Source organism: Pyxicephalus adspersus, chromosome 4, assembly GCF_032062135.1.
Source record: "Pyxicephalus adspersus chromosome 4, UCB_Pads_2.0, whole genome shotgun sequence".
In the NCBI taxonomy this organism is placed as follows: Eukaryota; Metazoa; Chordata; class Amphibia; order Anura; family Pyxicephalidae; genus Pyxicephalus; species Pyxicephalus adspersus.
The window spans coordinates 87,554,178-87,577,729 of NC_092861.1; positions in this window are offsets into that span (position 1 = coordinate 87,554,178).

Consider the following 23,552-nt stretch of genomic DNA (forward strand, 5'->3'; position numbering starts at 1 on the left):
GAAAAAAGATTTGTTTGATGAGGTTTAAAAACATTCATGCATAAATATACAAGAAATAAATATACATACACACATATATAAACTATTTTAAAATGCAAACAAATATATAAAACATTTACAACTTTATCAGAACTGATATTTGAAAATGTAAATGGTATAGTGATATCTTCCTGGAAAAAAACTGTTGACTAATGATTCCGTATAGGCCTGTTGTTTCTAAGCACTTGATGTCAGCTAACATACATTGGAACAATAGGCAAAAGAGAAAATTCTATAAATGACAATAGTGTAGGTATATTTTATGTATGTGTCATTATGAAAGTTACTCAGTAGCTACATTGATAAATAGTCTCACTGGTATTTTTAAACCAAGGATTGTATTTTTAGGATTAATAGATGTGACTGTGAAGGTTGTTTTGGGTAGACATTAAAAATATGAGTTCTCTCCTTTGTTTAGTAAAATGTTTCTAATAAAACTTTGAAAAGAACAGACAGATGGTTGTGGTATATAGGTTCATTTCAGCTGCTTTGCAATGCTCCAAGAATATCTGCTCAGAAACAGCTGCAGAGCTGGGAGGCTGCTATTCCTAACAACATCCTTTTTTTGGGTTATCATTATAACACAGCTTATTAGTCTACTTTTAGTTATGGTTCCCTAATTTAAAAAACACTGATCAAAATATATTTGAAATAATTGTGTGTGCACTTGCTAAAATAATGTTGCTGGAAACAATCTTTCCTGATTTAGTGCGGCGCATGCAGCGCTGTTCTGTTGTATGGAAAACATATTTGTGGGAAGGACAAGGGAGTGGCATCCCATTATGTCCTGCTCCAAAGGAAACTACAGTGGTCATCATCAGTTAGTCATTTATTGGTCTGCCAGAAATGATCTGTGAAGCACATCAGAGGACCACTGTACACACGCTAGATTTTCACCCCATAACACTCTAATGTGTGTACAAAGCTTTAGCCCTCTAAAAATGATATGATCTAAGGTTAGATACATAATATTAAATATTTATTTTTCACATTCTGTATGTTCACTTTATGTCAATAAAAACCTTTGTACCAGAAAATATTTATTTTTCAGGGAAGAGATTTCTTCACTTCAATCTTTAGGTGTGCTCACCATGGTATGCCATGGTAAGTGCCAATCTTAACAGCATGAAGAATTGGGTGAAACAAATAAATGAAATTCTGTAATAAATTAGGCCCTTTTTAGTCTATCCATGAAGGAAATATATTTGGGTAGTTTAATCCTTTAATGAACACATTTTAGTAAATTCATGGTAATGGATGAATTTATTCACTCCTTATGTGAATCATCCCTATTTAATGTACAGCGCTGCGTAATATGTTGGCGCTATATAAATCCTGTTTATTATTAATAATAATAATAATAATAATCATCTCCAATTTTTCTGGCTTGTGCCAAAACACTTGTGTATTTTAGCTTCTGGTAACATTGATGGGCTCCCTTATGCAGCTTTATGTGTCCTTTCATTCATCACACCACGCAGTCACCAAGGGTTGAGTCTATCACTATATAAAACATAGCAGAACAAAGCAAACACAGTCCACTTGGGTATGATGATACCTTTCACTGCCGTTTACAGCCTACTTCAATTGCAGTGCATTTTATTATATTCATCAAGGACTGCTTTTAACCTTCTTATCTATAATACCTATCCGTTCAGTAAATTGCAGTAAGTGATCATCACAGTTTTGTTTAATTCTTCTCACTCAGTGCCATATAAAGTCTAATTTATCAGAAGGCACTTACCAATTCCATAAATATATATTTTATCATTTTTAGGTCACAGTGATATTTTTGAGTTATAGTGGGGGTGGCAATGCTGCAAGCTTTAACACTATAGTATTAATAACACAGACATTTGGGTAGAGCAAAGAATTCAGGAAAGGCATAGAAATATTACAATCATTATCAATCATTAAAAATTGACATTAACTCCGAGTGCTGAAATCTTAGTGCCGAAACTGTGTATTAACACAAGTTTCAACACTATGCAAAGCAATTAGCAGCAAATGAATAAATTAACTCCTCTTTATTTAACAAGATTCAGACAAAACATTGCCCGGGGTGAAATGTAGTTGCTACTCTGAAAATTCATACTGAATGTCATATGATAAAAAAGGAATAAAAAGGATTCAAATACTTTTGAATATTACTTGAATTAAATATATTTTTGCTGTTTTAATGCTAGTCCTTCTGTCTGGTCCATAGGCCAAGTTTATAGTGTTGTTTCTTTAGTTGTCTTTTTTCTTTTTTTAAAGGTATTTTTATCTTTCTCACCTTCTCTCCCATTATAGGCATGTGTCTAGTACACAAAAAGGGTGTACTCAACTAAGGATCTTTTTTTTTATTTTTCTATGAGCAAAATTATTAGACATAAAATCCAAATTAGGGTTTTAGAAAATCACAGAATATCTAATAGTTTCTGTAAAGAGACAGCAGGATATAACAAATATCTCAAAGCACATTCATGTTTAATTACCAAGACATGGAATAACACTCCATGAGAGAAGAATCTGAACAGGACAAGTAGGAGAAGATATCTTTGGGGCTGGTAAGATCTACCATGTATCTAATGTCACTGACTCTTCTGAAGCAAAGTAGTACGGTTGGAGGGGGGCAGGTTGTCTCCAAAATTTAATAGCTTAAACTGTATTAACTAAAACAAAAACAGGCCAGAGCTTCCTGCAGTCCCAGGAGGTAACCAATTATGGTGGAGGAGGAAGGCTAGACACCCAGAAGTGGAAAAAAATATAATTACGTAAAAAAGGCATCCAATAAAGGATAAACTGAAGGGGAGAAATGAATGGGGGGGGGGGCAGCCAAACAATATAGAAGTGCATCCGTAAAGTGTGTTCTAATGCAACCTTATGGAGGAATATTTTGTTTCTAATGTTTTCTTCTCCCACAGCATTGTGTTCTTGAACTTCTGGTCTAGGTGCCAAAGCCACATCTCTACAGTAGATTTTTAGCTAAATTGTGGGGTTGAAGGATTAAAAAATGGAAGAGGTTTGTACATGTCTAGTGTTTAATGAAGTGTGCATATCTGTATATGTGTTAAGGATGTAACATGAAATGAAAACTTTATTTACACTTCAGCCAAGCAGAAATAGAATTTATACTAAATATACCATACAGCTGTTTCAGCCCTGAGCAGCAATTTAAAAAAGGAACATCTTCTCAGTGAGGGCCACTGATTGCCTAGAATCAGAGAGGTGTGAAAAAGCCCACCTGTCACTAGAGCTGTATACATTACATAACACATGCAGTGCTGTGCTGGGACAACAGGAAAATAATGTTTCCTTTTTCACCAATTAACCATTGCTATATAGCCTTATCTCCTAAAGGATACAAACATGTCAGATTTACATTTTATTTTTCCTGTATAATTATATTTCTATATAGACATATTTCCCAGAAGACTCCTAGTGGTTCGGCTAATTAACTGCTATCAAATCACACTACTAGTCTTTTCAATAATTGCAAGACAAGGAACAATATTGCATATTGAATTAAGATTCTGTACATGAATTCTCTTTGTTTGCTATAGATTACTGCATCCTAGCTGCTTTTGGTATTAAGAATCTGTAGCAAAAATGTTTTTCTTTCTAAGAATAAAGTGGGGTTTACTATAGAAATCCCTTTCATCTATACAGTATGTTGCTTACATAATGGAGCATATCATGCCCTATTGTATTAATCTGCATTGGGTTTCTTGTATATCACTAGGTCTTCTAACAAAATTTGTTTAAGACAAAAAATGTAAAAAAAATGTATTCAATTATCTGTGGAACAGAACTGTGATTTTTTTCACCTGTTGCACACTTAGTTTATTAAACAAAAAAATGTCCTTGTGGTAAGGGAAATGCTGTTGGTTTGCTGGTTGATGTAGAAATAGTAATACACTCTCTCCCCTTTGAAAGAGGTAAGTAAATGGATAATACATTCCAAACAAAGTAATCATCTATGTGACTTTCCCAGACTCAGAAAGAATGCATTCATTGGGCCATTTTGAACATGGTTTTTACTCTGTTTAATCTATTATTTCCTTTGGTATCATCATTTTTAACAGGTTTCAGGAACCACAGATTTTTAAGGGTAGACCTCTGTGCAGTAGTTTTTTTTTGTAATAAAGTCTAGTCACCACCGCTGTGCCTCCCTGCATGGGTACTGGTCCTTTATCCACCCAACAGTCCTTCTGGTCTTTGATTAATCATTACCAATCATGCTGAAAATGAGTTGATCATCCTGATTGAAAAATGTCTGTTTTTTGTGTTTTACCAAATAACCCATGTAAGGGCCAGTAAATTGAAGGAAAGCATGTAAAAGTGATATCAGTCCTGTTTGTACAATTCAAGTTATTCTTAAACTCTTTCAAATGTTTCTCAATTAACAGGTCAATATCTACTCAGTATACATGTATAAGTTTTCTTTTTAACACACATACACATTCAAGATGTCCATGGGTTGCACATTTGAGGTCTACCATTATTCTAAGTTTCATGTTCGAAAAAGCTAGAAGATGAATACACTCATTAAAACTGAAACCTTCATTCATTCTCAAATGCCATGTTCTGTCTAAATAACAGATAGCAGCATGAATTAAGTTTAAATATATTTTCTGTTTACCCTAGATACTTTTGCTGTGCTTGCACATGAAGAAAAAAAAACATCTGTTATAGTTACATGCTTCTGAGAAAAAAAAACATTTTAAAACTCAAACAACAGTTTGTCAGGGACAGAAGGGCACAAACATTTTGAATGGTAACAGCTGCATGCAGTGATATGTATATTTATTATCTTCTATAAAACAATAGAAAAAAAAAAGAACAAACAATGTCCTCCTTACAAAATAATCCATATCACTACATTTTAAAGGTTTAACTAAACAGACTAACTATAGTTTAACTGAACAAACTAAAAGTTTAAAAAGAATTGCCAGGGTACCATAAATACCTAAAATAAACTGATCCTAATTTAAACAAAGGTACCTACTTTTACCTAAAAAAATGAAAAACTGCAATGACTGCAATTAGCAGTGCTGTCACTGCTACAGTTTAAAACAGTAATAAAAAACAAATATATTATTGTGAATAAGCACAATAATGGTGCTATTAAAAAAAAAATCATGTCCTAAGTCTTCTTTATTTATTTTTTTTACATGGTAAAATATTTTGTACTTTTGACTTGGTTATGATGGTTCACTTGATTTTTGGCCACCAATAAATGGCGCTGTGTCCTCATGTATGTGTGTAGCAAACTTGTGTCAAGAGTTTAATGAGACGCTACACTAGGACACTACACCACCTAGTGGTGTGACCCAAGAATAAATGGGATTCTTTTACTAATGTCATTTTCAGGTAAAAATAAATCCCAGTTTATACTAAGGTATAAACCTCCAAAACTAAATGTAGGCTTTGCTTTAAATATTTTTTAATTTATAGTTTGTAATATAGCATGTAAATGTTGAATTAGGTTTACTTATTAAATACACTTAATTTGTTTCCTGTTTTCTGTACACCTGTATTGAGTGAAACGTGTAGGATGGCATTGGTGATGTATTTAAAAACTGTAAGGTTATTAGTCAGCTAGGACAGTTAAAAATGTTTATATAGTCCACACTGTAATGTTTTTATCCTAGCAGTCATTATATATCGAAGCTAAGTAAAGCATCCTATATACAATGACCTTCACAGAGACAGCCCATACATTTTTTTTTTAAATACAAAATTATAAATAGTGCAAACATTTTGGTATACTTAGGATGTTAAATCTAACAACTTATACTAAGGCAGTCAAAGCCAAAAAGTATAGTCACTGTAAATAAACTTTAATTTCCTTTACAGTACCCCCAGTCAGCTATTGTCTCTACATTACTGAACAGAAGAGGAAAGAAATCTTTTTTTGGTTTTTGGAGAGTGAGTCACCTGCAAGGATATAGACAGCAGTCAAAACTTATTTTTATTACCGCAGGGAATGTTTATAAATGCTATCAGGTTTTCATTACTATGCATGTCCAAGTTTACATGACTTCCTGTCACGATGACAAATGTCATTAGAACACTGACAGCAATAACAACTTGACAGAGATTTTAATCATCTGTACTTCAAAAAAGATTAGCTGGAATTTTAGTGTGATGGCAAAACAAAATCTAGAAACATTTCTAGTTTCCTCGTTCTTTAAATGATTGGTTAAAACAAAAGTCACCAAGTGGAGGAGGTTTTTGGCAAAAGGGACATTACAAAATATTACACCAATTAGAATTTTTCCAGCAGGGTAATGTGCCATGCAACACATAATAAATCATCTCAAACTGGTTTCTTCAACAATAAAATTAGTTCATTGTACTAAAATGGCCTTCACCAGATTAGTAACCAGATCTTAATTGTTATTATTAGTATTAATATTATTATTAGTAGTAGTATTATTAATAAACAGGATTTATATAGCGCCAACATACCGGTATTACACAGTGCTGTACATTAAATAGAGGTTGCAAGTGACAGACAGGTAGACAGTGACACAGGAGGAGGAGAGGACCGTGCCCAGAGGACCTTACAACCTAGAAGGTGGGGGATATCCACAGTGCACGTTTTGGGATGTGGTGGAATTGGAGATTCACATCATGGATGTGCAGCCAAAAAATCTGTAGCAATTGTGTGATTCTATTATGTCAGTACGGGACAAAATCCCTGGGTCCTTGTTAAATCTAAAGCATAGAAAATTACAACCGTTACAAGCATGAGAAAGTCCAACCTGGTACTGGTAAGGTGTACCTAATAAAATGGCTAGTGAGTGTATTCATACTTAGAATGGGGAAACAGGGACAGGTTTTCTTTAAAATGACCCTGTTATTAACAAAAAGGCATACCAAAAATGTAAAAGAAGATTTTAAATACTAACTAAAGAACAGCACAACCACAGCACTGCATGCCACCCTGATCTTAAAAAATGGACCCTCAAATTCTACTGGGAAATTGACACATCCTGGGATTGCTGTTGTATACTGTACTCTGCAATGCTGGGGAGATTAGAAGCAGGAACCATTGAGAGCTGCAGACAAGAAGAGTGACATATCTGGAAGGTTTACTAATGGGATTTATGGGACCATTTTTTTCTTTTACGTTTTTTTTTTTTTTTTTTACAGGTATGCTTTTTTAGGAATCTTTTTAGTTAATACCAGGCATAATTTACCATTAATATAACTAACCTAAAAAAATACAATTTTGTGATTTGCCCCTTTTAAAAAGCACTAGAATTTCATTTTTGACACGCTTTTTTTCATTTAAATCATTTGCATACTATTTAATTTAATTAGGGGTTGATTATACTTGTGACTAAGAAAAACTTTGTTTTACAAATTGACTAAAAGCAAAGCAACAATTCCAAACAAGTCAAATACAGTTATGCTATGTTTTAGATGAAAAGTTTTTGAATTTGTCTTGATATCAACCTCCTGTGAAAAACAACATTTTGACAGGGAGAGGGAAGGCCTGCACTATGATCCAATTAGGCACATATGTCTATAAAGAACTAAAGGACTGACAGGAAGAGAAAGAAAAGATGATAGCGTATCAATGTGCTACTATACTGTCATTGTCCAATTAGCAGGCCAGGCTTGTGGTTTTGACTATGACAGCATCTGAAGTTGAGCACTTACCTGAGCTGTCTGTCAGTGGTGTCCTGGATCTCAAAACTGGCATAGGAAATGTATAAATCCCATGGCTAGTAAAAAGTCATCAAATGGAGTGCAGCTTTAACTAAGTTTTGATATATAGAAAGGTCACAACCAAAACCTGAATCCTCTGGTTTTTAAAAACTAGGACTAAAAGGGACTTAAAGAGTTATTTTTTATTACCAGCATTACACTGCCTGTGATGAGCCAGGTATGTAGGTATGGTACGTATTGACCAGAAACAGTAGTTAGTAAGTGCAATGGCCCATACAACAAAGAAGTTCTTCACTAATGTGTTTGGGCAAAGTCATCTATGCCTACTTCTCCTGTGCTAGAGAGGCAATAGGTGCTATCCCTAATAAAATATGGTAAGAAGAAAAAGATGTATAGATCATCCACGCAAGCATTGTCTCTACAAGATATGGTATTACAAAGTACATAGGAATGGAATATGCGTTTTTTTATGGCATATTTTATCTAATATGTTACTATGTTATGGTACTGTTATGTATATCCATTACAATTTATAGTTAAATCTATTCAATTATCTCAACAAAATCAGCATAATATTTTGTGTTCCTTTTACTACTGTGTTAGAATTGTATTTTTCTGTTCTTGTTATTTTACCTATTTATGGAATTGTGTCTGTCTAAATGTATGGGTTGTCTATTTTTCACCCACACATTTCTCACAGTAATTATCTGTAATCCAATCTTAGTGTACATATACAATATGAAGTCATTCTTGCTTTGTTTTTTTTTATACATAATGCTCTACATATTTATGGAGATCTTCTGAATATATCACCAGAAATGATAATAAATTCTATTGGAATCCTTATTTATACTATGGCATTAGATATATCACCAGAATATCAAAACATTTATCATCAAATTCACTTTTGTCAATTGTGGGATTTAAAAAAATTGTATTTTAACTGCTTAATACATGGTAATGTATTCATAATTTAAATGCATTGTGAATCGAATCTGATGGGAACATTTGAGTCATCAACATCAAACAAAAGAAGCTGCAAGTTATTGTTAAGTGCTATATAGTGCAACATATCTATCATTATTAAAACCCATTCCAAAAGATTATTTAACATTCTATATATTGGTTTACCTTTTACCAGTTACATCCAGTAGAGCCTGCAATTGAATATCTCCAGCACAGTCACATCAGCATACAGAGATCCTGAAGACTATTACCCTACCAACAGTATTTACGCCTCTTCTTGTTCCACTCTCCTTATTTATATTGACAATATATTACAATAATGCCCCACAAAAATTAATAGTTCAAATCCGAGTAACTGCTCTGCTACAACAGATACTTTTATGGTTTTTAGGACATTCCAGTCTGCTAGAGTGCTACATTGAAATGTAATGCAAAAAAATTCCACTTTAAAATGCCACTAAATTGGACCCAGCAGACCATAACAGTGCCCGTTTTTTTTACATTTTCATGTTTTTAGATCTGCAGACATACTTGCAGTGGATTAGAAGAAATAAGCTGACTGGTATGCAAGAATGTACAATGTTTTTTTCTTTTATTTCTGGTTTTGAGTAAGTATGAAGAAAGTATTAAATGCCATACTCTATTGCAAACTAAAAAAGCATATTAAATGCCAGTATATGCTGTTTTTTACCTCTGTTTGACTAATTTTAATGTTTTAGAGCTAGTAATGGATGTTCAAATATATTAGACTGTATTTATTACATATATATATTAAAAAAATCAGAACAAAATTGCAGTAGCTACCTATAGCAACCCGAATTTCTACATTTATTTCAAAGATTAAAAACTGATTGATTACTGTGGACAGCTAATCCACTTTGTATTTGATTCTATTTGCTCGTCTTTTTGTAACTCAGTGCCGCAGAGCATTATGTTGCTTTAAAACAACTTGGTGCTAAGTACAGTTTAGATTTTCTTTATAAAGCATTTGCAAAAAACCCTACCTGTACAGTATAATCAGATGCCTCACCAAATGGTAATAATGGAACTTAACAAACACCTCCACCAGTTAAGATGCTAACCCTTTTATTGAGGTATATCAAAAATAATTTACAACTAAGTGTCCTGACTGGTTATGCTTTCAAGGAAACACAAGTCAGATTAACAGTAGTTAGTACATATGTCAACTTGAGTTGATTTGTAGCACTTAAAGTGACCACGAGAATGATAATGAATACAGGTAGTCTCCGAGTTAAGGACATCCGACATTGGAACAATTCCTACATACGGGCGGGGTATTCCCTGCTTGCTTGTGTGCAGGACAGAGGCTTGAAGGGGGGAGGGGGCAGTTTGCATGACTTGCAGAAGAAATCTTTTGCTAAACACAGCTAAGGTTGTAGGTGATCTTAAGAGTGGAGCTGATCTGTAACATCTTGTAACTCTTTATTGACCAAGACAAACTCCGCAGCTGTTTTTTTTTGCATATCAAAGCCCGGCTTGCTCCAGAAGTTAATGAATGTCTAGGCTCCATAAAGTTTTTTTTTTGCCTTGTTTGTGACTAGCTTACAGTGAGGATTTTATACAGTAACTGATACCATGCTGTCTGATAATATGTTGAGAAAAACATCTGTCCTAATTGCATATATTAAAATAATGTACCTGTTCTGACTTGGACAAATGGACAAATTCAACTTTAGAACAAACCTACAGTTCCTATCTCGTATGTAACCAGGGGACTCTGTAGTATCCATAGTATGATTTGTAGTATGTTGTTGTGTGTTAATATAATGTATTACAAACATAATATTGCTTTATTTGTATTTACTATATCCCCATCTACAAAGTTATGGGCAGAGAACACAATAAAAATTAAAAGTACCCAACACTTCAGCTTCTACTAGTTCTATGAGCCCACTGCCCTAATGTCACTAGTGGCTCTCAATCAACATTTTAGCATATGTGAACCAATAGCACGGAGGCCATGATTAGGACAAAGAGTGGGGTTTTCAAACACAGCCCAAGTATATGTAAGTAAGTGCATTAAACTCAGCACTATCTGTTTACATCAGTGACGAAGAGATAGGGGTGGGAAAATCCAGTGCAACCACAAGTGTCGTGTTCTTCAAATATTTTACATAACAGCAAAGTAATTACCGGTAAAACCTTATTGCACTAGGATAAAAAATTGTTCTATCTGATGTTATGTATTTGTTAATTTCTGATTCACTAAAGTTTCATAGCATACAGGGTTCTTGGATAAATTTGTGTAGATTTTCTGAGTGAGTTTGGGTCCAGTGGCAAAGTCAAACTACATGTTTAGTCTCCTTGCACATGTAGTTACCCTCTTGAAGTATTTAGAATACATTTATGTTTGAAGAATATAAACTGACGTTGCAATGAAGAGATTTACTATAGATTTCTGAATATTCCAATCATGCTTAAAGCAGAACCATTGTCTTAATTTCCCATCTGTTCCTATAGATTTGTCACAGCCCTATTACCCCTAGGATCAGATTTATTTTTTTAACTAAGCACCTGAAAGGGTTAAACATATTAGTTTCATTTTACATATTTAAATTATTGATTATTCACTTAGGTAAGTGCTCCTTTTGTATCCTAACATCTAAGCTGTCTGCACACCAGTAACTACCCCAACAAACCCCACATTTTTTGGGGGGGAAATAGGATATGTAATTCCCCATCCAACGAAATAACCATGTCCGTCATGTCAGGGAGGGCAAGATTTCAGGGTTGTCAGGTGTCAAGGTCTACCGTACGTTAAGGTGCATTCCTTCCTTTGGTACCAAATATTAGAGTGGAAACCTGATAAAATTCCTCTTCAATTCAATTTTTTGGCCAAACTTTTTTCAAAAAAGGAATTGTGGGACAAAATTTTTTGAAATAAAATCACACATAGTTTATGTCCCCAGAAGTAATCCACCATCCATCATATTGTCCATATAATCCCATCTATAAATCATAGATCACCTGCACTGCAGTCATATTGCATGGAGTAATATAATTGACCATATTTGGTCACTGATATCATCTGGGGTTCCTTGCACAGTTATGGGTTACAGGTTTGATCTTGGATAAACCTCAAACACATATACCGTATTTTCCGGCATATAGGATGACTGGGTTTATAAGACAACCCCCAACTGATTGGTTAGAGACCACTAATCTAATTGGTCTAATTGGCAGACCACTCTAACCAATCAGTTGGGGGTTGTGTTATACACCCAGTATTGTACTGTTCCTTCTGCCTGTCAGATCTCGCTATTGTGCGAGAACTGAGAGGCAGAAGGAACAGTACAGTACTAGTAATTGGAGGAGGGATACAGGAGGAGCCTACACTGCTCCACACTCCTCTAAGGAATAAATGGGCGAGTTCCTTCTTAATGAATGGGCGCGTTCTAGTGGAGAGCCAGTCCAGGCTGTCTACTGGAGAGCCAATCCAGGCTCACGTCCCTCCTGTGCAGGCTCGCGTTCTCCTGGGCAGCTTGCACAGGAGGACTCGCAGGGACTCCACCATGCCGGACGTGAAGCAAGCTGCAGGTAAGTACCCAGCGTATAAGACGACCCCCGAATTTGGCACATATTTTTCGGGGTTAAAAAGTCTTATACGCCGGAAAATACGGTATTTCAACTTGAACCCAGGGTAAGCTTAAAAACAAACCTCATTCCTTATTTAACGTTCCTTTTATCGATATGATTACATTTTTTTCATATTTGGAATAGTGATGCAGTTATGTCTTCATCTGTTTGTTTGCAGCCTGAGAAGTAAATTTATGGTAATAGGCAGAGTATATATTACAATTCAGCCTGCAGCAATCTGTATTTTTTTGGCTGAGGATCTGTCAAGGCAGAGGATTTATCCAGGGGCAGAACATTCATTGTTACTGTATTATGAATTAGGCTGTTTTGCTGTGTATGCCTATTATCCAGAAGCTGCATTAAGGTTGAATCAATTTGGGTTCCTCTAGATTGTCTTAATGTACTTCAAAGCCAACCTCAAATTACTGCAAAGTTAAAATAGATTGATGTATGAGAATAACAAGATTTTTAGAATTCAAATCGGGACTGCTCATATCCATGATTTCCAGATATTAAAGATCATCTGTTGTGCCAAAGCAACATTGCTTAATTTCTAGTTATAGATTAAAGTACACCTGTAATATATAAATATATCTTCTGCTGTTATTGACTTTTTTGTAGAATTGAAACATAATGCCAAAGTCCTGCAGTTCCAGGTCATGTCCCAGAGCCTTAAGCGCTGATACACTTGTTCTAGCACTCAGCTATGTTTCTCATCAGCAGAACTGCTAGTTTGATTTTGCTGCATGCTTTGGGATTTTAATCCTCAACTTTTCTTCACTACCTGGTGATTCAGTAATTAAAACAATACACCAGGTGTTGCAAATGTATATTCACATGTATATTCACCATGCCTTGGAAAAGTAAACTAAACAATGGAAAGTGAAAAGTGTGTGTGTGTGTGTGTCTCTCAAGAGGTCTCAAGTCCATGAGGACCTTTCTAAAGTTTTACCCTAAAAACAGGTTTGAACATCACTTGTAAACATGTAACATGTCACTTGTAACATTTTTTTCACCACCGACCACTGCTAGTAAAATAAAGCTAAAAGATCATAGACAGGAATGAGTTGTGAAAAACTGGCAGATTTGCTGATAAGCAGGAGCATGGCATTAGTAATGCTGAGAAGCAAGTAAAAAGTGTTTGAGCTTTTGCTTAAATGAATACATATGGGACAGATGGCAAGAAAAAGATAGAAGACACATAGCAGAATCAGAGGTGAATGTCAGCAAAGGAACTGAGAGACATTGAAGCTTGGGAGAACGTTTGGAGAAACTAATGAAATGTATAAACTATGCATTAAAGTTAAAATGTTCAGGAAAAAAAGTTACACAGAACTGTTCCAGTAAAAAAAAAACGTGTAAACTGCTAAATTTAGTTGCAAATTGGGAAATACTAAGGAAACTAAGGAACTAACTAAAACTATGGAACCAAGAAAAAAAAAATAAAATATGCTGTTTCCATTTCAACTTTATTTCAAGTGAAATTACATATATACCTACAAATATACACATAATCAAGTGAAAAAAAAATATAAAGAAGAAGAAAACCAATGCAAGATTTGTTGTGTAAACTCCCATTTTTATGTATGCTTACATGTTTATCAGCATCAGAAATGGTATTTGGCCCTTAGATCATTACATCATTATCTGTACAACATTCAAAGCTCTTTCATTGAGAGTAGTAATACAGACATACCCATGGGAGCAGAATAACCAACCAATGGAAGTTATAGAAATTATTTTTAATGTTCATTACTGAGATATATATGTAGGCTGTAATTGCTTGCTTGACTGCTATTTCTAGGTCAGAAATGACAGTCAAGAAATTCTATACATCATGATTTGGAGAAAACACTCTGGCGACATTTGTATTGGCTAACATAATAAAACACCCAGAGGAGAGCAAACAAAGTACACAACATACAATTTAATACTTAAAATCCCCTTATTTAGTAAATTCTTATTACTTCCTTTTTCTTTTAGAACCAACTAAACTGTTGTGTTCTTATATCAATACAAAATACTGTAAGTAAATAATTTTGTCTTCCCATTATAGAAATAATTCCTTATCCTCAAATGACAATATCTAAATTAAACTTCTTTTTTCCAGACGTAATTTGCATCTAAAGCAAGCATTTGTAACCCTGGAGGCGAATATCTCCTTACACACGTATTTATCCTCAATAATTTCAGATAAGTAGGTCATCTGAGTGTACTTCTTGTCACTCACAAGTATGTAATATTCCTATCAGTAATTAGATAACTAGGTATATATAAAGAATAAATGTCTGTAATAATAAGTACAATAACTAACACATCGTTATATATATTTTTTCCTTTTAAGATGTGAAATCATTCAAAAATCCCTTTTCTACTTGATTGACAACGCACATAATTATCTACTTTCTTCTTCACCTTTCACCTTCCCACTTATGTATACACCTATTAACAAGTTAGTAATTCCCCTTTTTTTTACTTTTGAAACTACTTTTGCCTTACTTTCACGGCTCATAAAGATAGACATAAGTCCAACTACTCATAATACATTTCAACAGTTCTTTAGAAAATCTTCCAAGTACACTTGGAAAACATGTGTTGTATATAATTTATATGGAACAATTTTTGAAAAATAGCCTATATGCAAATGAGACAGATATGATGGTGTATGTAAATGAGATAGACTTGGTGGTACTGTTTTCTGATATTTTTATTTTCTGTCAATTATTTTAAAGCTTGTCCTACGCGTTGGGATAGTGGAACAAAGTACTTAGAACATTGTTACTGTGACACATTTGTATCTGTAATGCGCCTGGGCACACAAACCACAGCCAACTCCAAGAATCCTTTTATCAAGCTTTATTGTCGTCATAAAACAAGACAAGGGTTATTGACAGATGATAAGTCCGATAAGCATGGCACAGGATGGTAAGGCAAAGGCAGGTCAGGAACAATCCGAGGTCAGGGCAAGCAGCAGGCAGGAGTGGTCACAAACAATCCAAGGTCAGGGCAGGCAGAGTTCAGGCAGAATCAGGTATCAGACTAGGTCGCTATTAGTAATGACACAACAGGTTATTATGAGCCAACACAGAGAAAGCACCCAAGCACACTGTACTTACAGAGGCTTATAGCGGGCAATGGTGTTCAGGACAGGTTCTCCTTAAATGGCCAGAGTGCCCAATGACCTTGCGCTACCTGGCGCCATTTGATTGGAGGGTAACTGAAACCCTCAAATTCAAACTAACTACGTCTCGCCCCGCGCCGAGGCAGCCTAGTGTCACACCCTCGGGGGGTACAAGAGGCACGCGTGGTAGCGTGCGCACCTCTTCCCACAGCACCCCTTGGACATGCCCTACTTTGCACATCCACATGAGTGCTGAGAACAAGACTTTCTGTAATCCATAGGGATGCTGGGGATGCCGCCTGGCCAAACAGTAGTTTGGCTAGAATGGATCCCTTCCGCCTGCAGGGAGAGACATGCTGCAAGCAGGGCAGCAGCCTCGGTTATAAACTAAAGTTATCATACATGTTAGTATCAAGGTAAAAGCAGAAAGTGTACTCTACATGATTGGCAGATAGTGATTGTAGTATTAAAAAAAGGGTTTAACTCACATATTCCACTATAGGATAATTAATACATATATGTGCTGGTGCTCCTATCCCCTGCAGGTCAGCAGAGGATAGAAAGGGGGGGCTTTTATCAGGGCTCCAGGTGAATTAGAAGAACCAATGAATATATCGAATAAAACGGGTATGCAGTAGGAGAAATAACTGAGGTAATGAAAGAAGTCTGAATGCTGTGTGGTGGTGGGATAAACAATAGAGCTGTGGGTCGGACCTTAAATATTTTAGTAGCATATTATTTTGGTGGATAATGATATCACAAGATGGTATTGTAAAGCAATATCTTAGCAAGAACATGACTAGAGCACAGCAGAGGAAGCCATGAGCTGCCCCCTTCCCAACTTTAACCCAACACTCCCCATTAAAGAGACCACACCATCTGTTGGATTAAATTGGCCATAGCAGCTCATTTATTAACCATTAATATAATAACAACCCTCCCATCGTAAACCTTTTCCCAATACCTCCGCTTACTAACCAGGCCCCCAGCCGCTATCACACCGCCTCGGGGACAATTTAGCGGATAAGCCCTTTTAACACCTAGCCCCCACAACAACCAAGTGTCGTGCAGGACCACCACTGATGAAACAGAGCCCACCCCTGATAGGCCCTACCCCCTTCTTCCCGAACCTTAACCCCTACATGGACCTAGCACAAACCGCCCCGCTGCTATGATAAATACTTGGCGACATTGACCCGCAAACAGGGAGGGAGGGTGGGAATCGCTTCTCCTCCGGACATAAAATGATTGACCCTTCCCTCCCCTTCATCTTTTTTTTTTTTTTAATTTCCCACACTTTTTTTGCCGCTCAACATCCTCCTTCTTTTTTTTTTTTTTTTTTTTTTACACTTAACCCCTGCCTTCCTGTATCCCTCCTTGCCCTGTCATGCGGCCCTGCACTTAGCTAGTTCCAGGCCAATTTTACACAAACACAGTACAATATGTTAGCAAAAAAACAGAACATTAGCATTAGAATTGACATAGTATCAAATAAATTCCATACAAAGTTATATATATATATATATATACACACATCCGAAAAATCTGTATAATATTTTTTCTTTATTGTTATCCTTATTATGTATGAGTTCTTACCCTTTACTGATGCCTTTGTTGACATTGATCACGTTGTTATTCCTTCCCTTTTTCTACATTTTGGTTTTGTAATTACATACAAAAATCAATAAAGACATTTAAATAAAAATACAAGTGTCTTACCTTGGATCTTTTCCAATGTATGAAGGAAAAGGGCAGTAGTTTTATTTTCTGCCATTACTAATTATCACCCCTTATGTTATAGGATTGAAAAAAAATACATTCTTTTAGTTTAATTTCCTAACTGACTGTTCTGGAACATTAGAAGACCTAAATAATAACTTAAAATATTTACTCACTGAAAATGCAGTATACATTCTCTAATATAAGCCCTATGCGTTTCTGAAATGAAGCATATCTCTTGGTTTCCAAATCACCCAATCATTCCTTAAATATAGCTGGCTTTCTATATGTATATATATGTTTTCTTTGGTGGTGTATCCTTTAATCCATTTTTGTAACCAGAGTAAAATATTTGGCCTGTGAGGTGTTAACATCCAAATTAAAAGAAGTTACTTAGAGTCCTCCGCTAAGACACATCACCATGGAAACATCTTGAACTGTTTCTGCATTAAGGATGAGGTTATCAGACAGGATGTCTTTGAATTACTTTACGTTTTCTTCCACATCTTTTTAAAATATAAATATAAAGCAGTAGTTGAGTCAACCATTAGCAAATATTATGGCTCAAACTTGTAAAGCTTGACACAATAAATTAAATGAGTCAGTGATAAATGCATTTTCTTGCTTGTAATATGTAAGCCAAAGATTTATAAATTGGAAAAGCAGGTAATTGCTAGCCCCTGCAAGCTGTTAACATTTGAAGAGCAATCAACATGCTATCAATAGCCTAGAATGATTGCTTCTATTCATAAAACACCTGTAACCAGAATGTCTTTATGTGTCCTGAGCTGTCACATGTGATTCATTTCTTCTAAACCATATTCAGGTATTCAGTTGTAAGCGATGGACAATTACTTTGATTTTTATTGTGTACTGCTTGTTGGAAGATCAAATCTCATGAACAATATCAGTTGTCTTTTTTGAACATTACATGCTTCTGCAATGTGCAGCTGCTATCATTATAAACTATTTACTGAATAGATTGAAAGAATCAGTTTGGCCCAACATTACTCTGACTGTCCAGAGGTGTGTTGACTACTAAGATATGGCTAACCTGTATGTGTCTGGATAGAACAAGACAACTTTAGGTGCAGCTAAACTGACCTCAAACATTTCATATATTGCAATTTACCAGTTCGTAGATGTGGTAAATGCTTTCATTAACTTTTTTTAGGCAGAAATATGATTCTTTTCATTGCATGTGATTGCAAAGATAGTTATAAGCACATTCACTAAGCCAAGAAAGTTACCATTTGCAAGGGGAAAAAGTACCTTGAACTGCTGTCAGTGAGGTCTAAAAGGGAAACCCACAGCTTCCTGGGGTACAATATGTAGGCTGTGGGCTGCTCCTTCTGCACATGCCCAAGGTCAGAGATGCATTATCTAAAGGGGTTTTTCTCAGATTGTTAAAAAAAAAGTCTTGATCTTACGCAATTGCAGTGCGAGATCAAGCGACATGAGCGGAAGCTGGACGAATAGGAAAGAAGGATGCCGGGAAAGCGCAGGACCTAAAGGACATGGATTATGGAGGGCTTGTGGACTTTTTAAAAAGTAAAGGTGTTTTTTTAACTAATGGCTTTACTATAACATAATTTTTACATGAGTAATAGCACCCTGTCATGTTGCAGACCAAACAATGGGTCTGATTTATTCAAACTCTGCAAGACTTGCAAAGATAAACTGTCATGTGAGAACCTGGTTGATCCAGCAAACCTGGAATGCATCCAGTCCAGGGTTGAAAATAATAACATAATAATTTGCTGTATCACCCCGGTTCACACATGATAGTCTATCTCCTCCAGTCTTGGAGATGTTTAATAATCATAGGGTGTAGTTTTTGTATACATGTTTTCTCCATTTTGGCCTCATTTGTGTTAAATAAATAATGCCAAGGTAGAATCTGCTTGTTGTTTTTCACCTGAGGTTAGATTTAAATTATTTAGAAACTGGTAAGGTTCAGATGATTATTTTATTATGTCCTTATATGTAAAACCATAGAAGCTTATGACCGTACATCAGGGAAGAATAATCACTACAATAGTCACTGACTCTGAACAGGTCTGCACCCAGCTGAGTAAAACACACCTAACACATTTGTTTTGTGGTGATTCATAATATTAATGCTATATTATAAACAACCCGATAAATTACACAGCAAAAAAAAAAATGTTTTTACTTGCCAAGGATTTTTCAATATGTTTAGTGTATTTCAGGTCTGCTGAATCCAGAAATTACATCAGTTTCATTGAATTGGCTCTAGTTTTTGTGATACAGGAATCGGAATAGACGATTTTACCAACAACAAATGTTAACACAGCATATTGTTATCAATCTTTATTTACACCAATATTTTGCATTTTATATATTAAATGTAGCATTATTTTCATTTGCCTTCTTTTTATTCATACATTTTCTTTTTTTTACAGAAATATGAGTTTTTCAAGAAGAAGTTGTTAAAATGTCCCTAATGTATTTTTGCTACATTTGAAAAAACAGAAAGGAAAGGTTACAGAATTTGTAAAACAAGCATATCTTGCATATTTTCCTCTGTGTTAAAGCTTTGTAGCTTGGCTTTGTAGTCCATGAAGTCAGCGCTGAGGCCAGATTTTCTACACTTGCACTCAGCTGCACGAACAGTCTGACTTCGGTTGATTTAAATCAAATCTTTACATTTCCATGGATAGCTCATTTTTAGCAAACCTCCTTGTTACATTATACTGTAAAAAAAAAAATTATATTAAATATATTTTGAAAATTACCAGCTGCTTTCTCATGACCTGTCGGGGCATACCTTATTAGGTCACTCCCATCCGAATAGGTGTGGGAAGGAGGGCATAAGATGATCTCATGGGCACAGACTAGACAGTTTACACAAATTCACTTGTACATACATGTATTCAGTATCTCATGTTTTTGTATTTAATAGTGTTAAAAAATATTAATTTTTTGGTGGCGCTCCAGTGGAATATTTAGAATGCCCCACCATTTCTGCTAAACAAGGCCACCCACAGCATTAGTTTGGGCTTGTGACCAATAGGACGTTTGTTTGTTGACATTTGAGTAATACATCTGCCAGTTTTTTGCTGCCATGGTGCACTTTGAGGTATTCAAAGAGAACATATGTTCTAAGAAAATGTATGAAGACAGAAACATACATTGCTAAAAAAGCTTGCTGGCTGGCTGTTGATCCATTGACTTCAGGCACAGGTCTAAGACAAGTATAAGGAAATCAGACTTATATCTCACCTTTTCCAAAGTAAGTGACTTGTCCAGCATGTGCATCTATCTTTAAATTATTATATTAACTGACACATCCCCCCAAAAAACAGACCTATGTAGGATTTTTATGCAGAAAAGAACATTGTATTCTTAAAATGTACATACTTTATTACCAAATAGTAAAAATATCTAAAAATTCTATTTCATCAGCTGAACAATCTCACTCATATTTGTAGTCTCATTCCTATTTACCGTGTTTCGCAAAAGAAATCTGCTTCTTCAGGAAATTCAAAGAGATCTAAAAATTGCTGCGAACATGATACATTTTAAACACATCATCAAATACATATAGTTACAATTTTTTTTTATCTCACCCTAATGATCCTCTTACATTTTTCAGTTCAGTGCTGGAAAGTTCTAAAGGTAAAAGGAGACTAGAAATATCAGTATTTATAACCAGTGTTTTGTGATAGAGATGCTGTTACCTTTTTGTAGCAGTCAGCAGTATTGACACTTCTACTTTCTGCCTCTGCAATATTACGGTATATTTTTTTTCTGAGAAAGATCATTTATAACAGTAAAGTAACTTTAAGGGGTTTGTTTATTAGTATTTTTACTCAACATTCATGTAACATTAACCCAAGATTTGCACAATTTTTGAAGAAAATCCTGGCTAAAGGTTGAGTGCATCTCAAATTTTATATAGACCTCTAAAGATGTTTTGTACAGTTACATTTTTTCACATTTGTGATCACAAATTTATTTTTTTAGCACCTCCATTCCAGCCGTCAAGCTTTAAATATACAAATCATGATATAGTTCTATATAAAGATCTACTATAAAATTGATTGTAAAAATGTACATTTTTTTGTATTTAACATTTACAACATTTTTTTCAAATATATTTTGTGCAGATGTTACAAAACTATTTGGCATAAATATACACTGAAGTTTAGGAGCAAACAAGTCTGCAATTGCCATAGAAACATCAAATAATGTATAAAGTACTGTGCATATAAACTTGGAATCCTCAGTAAACATTTTTTTTGGTGCATAATAATATCTACAGATGTGTATTCACCTGTGTTTGTCTGTATAATGTGGTGTTATTTAAACCATACCCTAATAATGCCTCTTTACCTATTATTATTAGCATGTCATATTGTAAAATTGATAATGTGCAAATGTATATTTAACTGCAAGTAAAGTATATTTAACTTTAAGTTAAAAAAACTGCATTTTATACACTAATATTTAAAGTACACCAGTGAATAACAATTATGCTATTCTTGCTTCTTACAAACTCCATGCACTTTCCCAGTCAAATACAAATGTCATCATGCTATGTCTTTCTTATGTAATTCTAAATCACAGATAGGCTAGATGGAGTTTACATGAGCTCAGCATTCCTCTTGATCTTTTTATTAATCTCTACATTTTTAAAGCAGTAAAGGGTTTTCAGATGAATTCTTAGTGATAGGGAATGGGGAGAATGTGCCCTTTACCTAGGTTGTAGTTCTTAGGTCTACTACACTATTAATATATTACTGTGGAACTCCAATGATCTTAGCACACAATGAACTGTATTGTATTATTAGACATTTAGGATCTAAACCCCATGGGGCATCTTACTATATGATTAATTTGCATAGAAAACACCACTTGGGTAGCAAAATCAAGCTGAAATTGCAAAATCTAATGACCAATTACTTTTCATTTACTATTAGTCTCCTCTGAACTACTTGATTTATATACTTACAAAGTGTAAATGTAGAAATGTAGAAGAACTCATCAACTTTTAAATATAATATTTATTTATAGGATTAGATGCCCCTCACTAAGCAGCATTTGGAAACATGGCTAGAGGATGTGAGATGTTTTATGTATGTGGTCCAACTGCCATCCTGGCAGGACTTCAGTTCATCTTATTTAGGAAGAATGAAAAAGTGTATGAAAGCCTGCATGTACACAAGCCAAAATCGGCTATGTCCAAACATACATTGCTTTCTGTTGCATATCTGGAATTCATGGGATTAATGTGTGCAAGACGTTTCGTTTTACCATATTTCGTTTTACTGCTTTTTGCTAAGTATAAACCTTGTTCTCTGTGCAAGTTCTGTTCCATTATAAAGTGAAAATACTTTTCCAACCAACTAGGTTTTTGGCTGTAATTGTTAAGTAAAAGCACCCAAATTTTTTGGCTGTTATAAGAAGTTAACCTCTGGATTACTTGACCACGCTCAAGTGATTTATACAAGGATTTTGGGCAGTTTTTAAAACTAACAAAAAGAACTGTAGACATTATAATCTGCAGAAAAGCAAACTAGATAACTTTAATTAATCCATGTTGAAAGTTATTATGGTGACAGTACTCCATAGTTAGAACATCTGCAACTAACATCTTGTCTTTCACAACTTAATTTTTCTAAAATCTCCTGCCATCTTTCAGTCAAGCTTAAAATATGTAATTAGAAAATGCAGCAATGCCATATGGCAGAACTTTTAATCTCTAAATAGGTCTAGGCTTTCTCTTCAAGCAAACATCTTTACTGTGTTTGTCTTTATACTTGTAAAACTGATGGCAGATTAAATAAACCTGCGCCTTTATAAATTTGGATGTACAAATGGCTGCCACAATGAATAACTGTTTACTGGCTGCAAGGATGTAGATGCATAATATTCCAATGGTGTAGAATGTACTTAAAATTATTTATTAACCATAATATTTGCATACTTACGTATTTGTGCACCTGTTTTATGTTCCCTTTGCACATATGCATCTGTGCTGTGAAATGATTGCTTTTCTTTATTTTAGAACTTCTCCAACATTATTCTGATTTGTTTCCCCACTCTTGATATCTTTGTCTTAGAATTCATCTAAAGCTAAAATTTCATTTTATAGATTTGCTAACTTGACTGTGGTATGAATGAGCCTATTGTGAAACACAGGGATTCCCATCTGCCAATTCGTTTTATCGCATCTTCCCCCATACCCCACCTGGCTGCCTCAGTAGCCGCTCCGATACGGAAAGAATGAGATGCATATTCAGTCTCCCACAAACCCATGGCTTTCAAACATTTCCTAAAAACAGCCAGAAATTGAAATCTGGTCAAACTTTTACCATTCGCATGGACTAATAATGGACCACCAATTTTAGGTTTCACCCCCAAAAATGACTTGAGCACCTCCACCGGACATGCAGGACTGAAGCAAACCCTCCCCAGA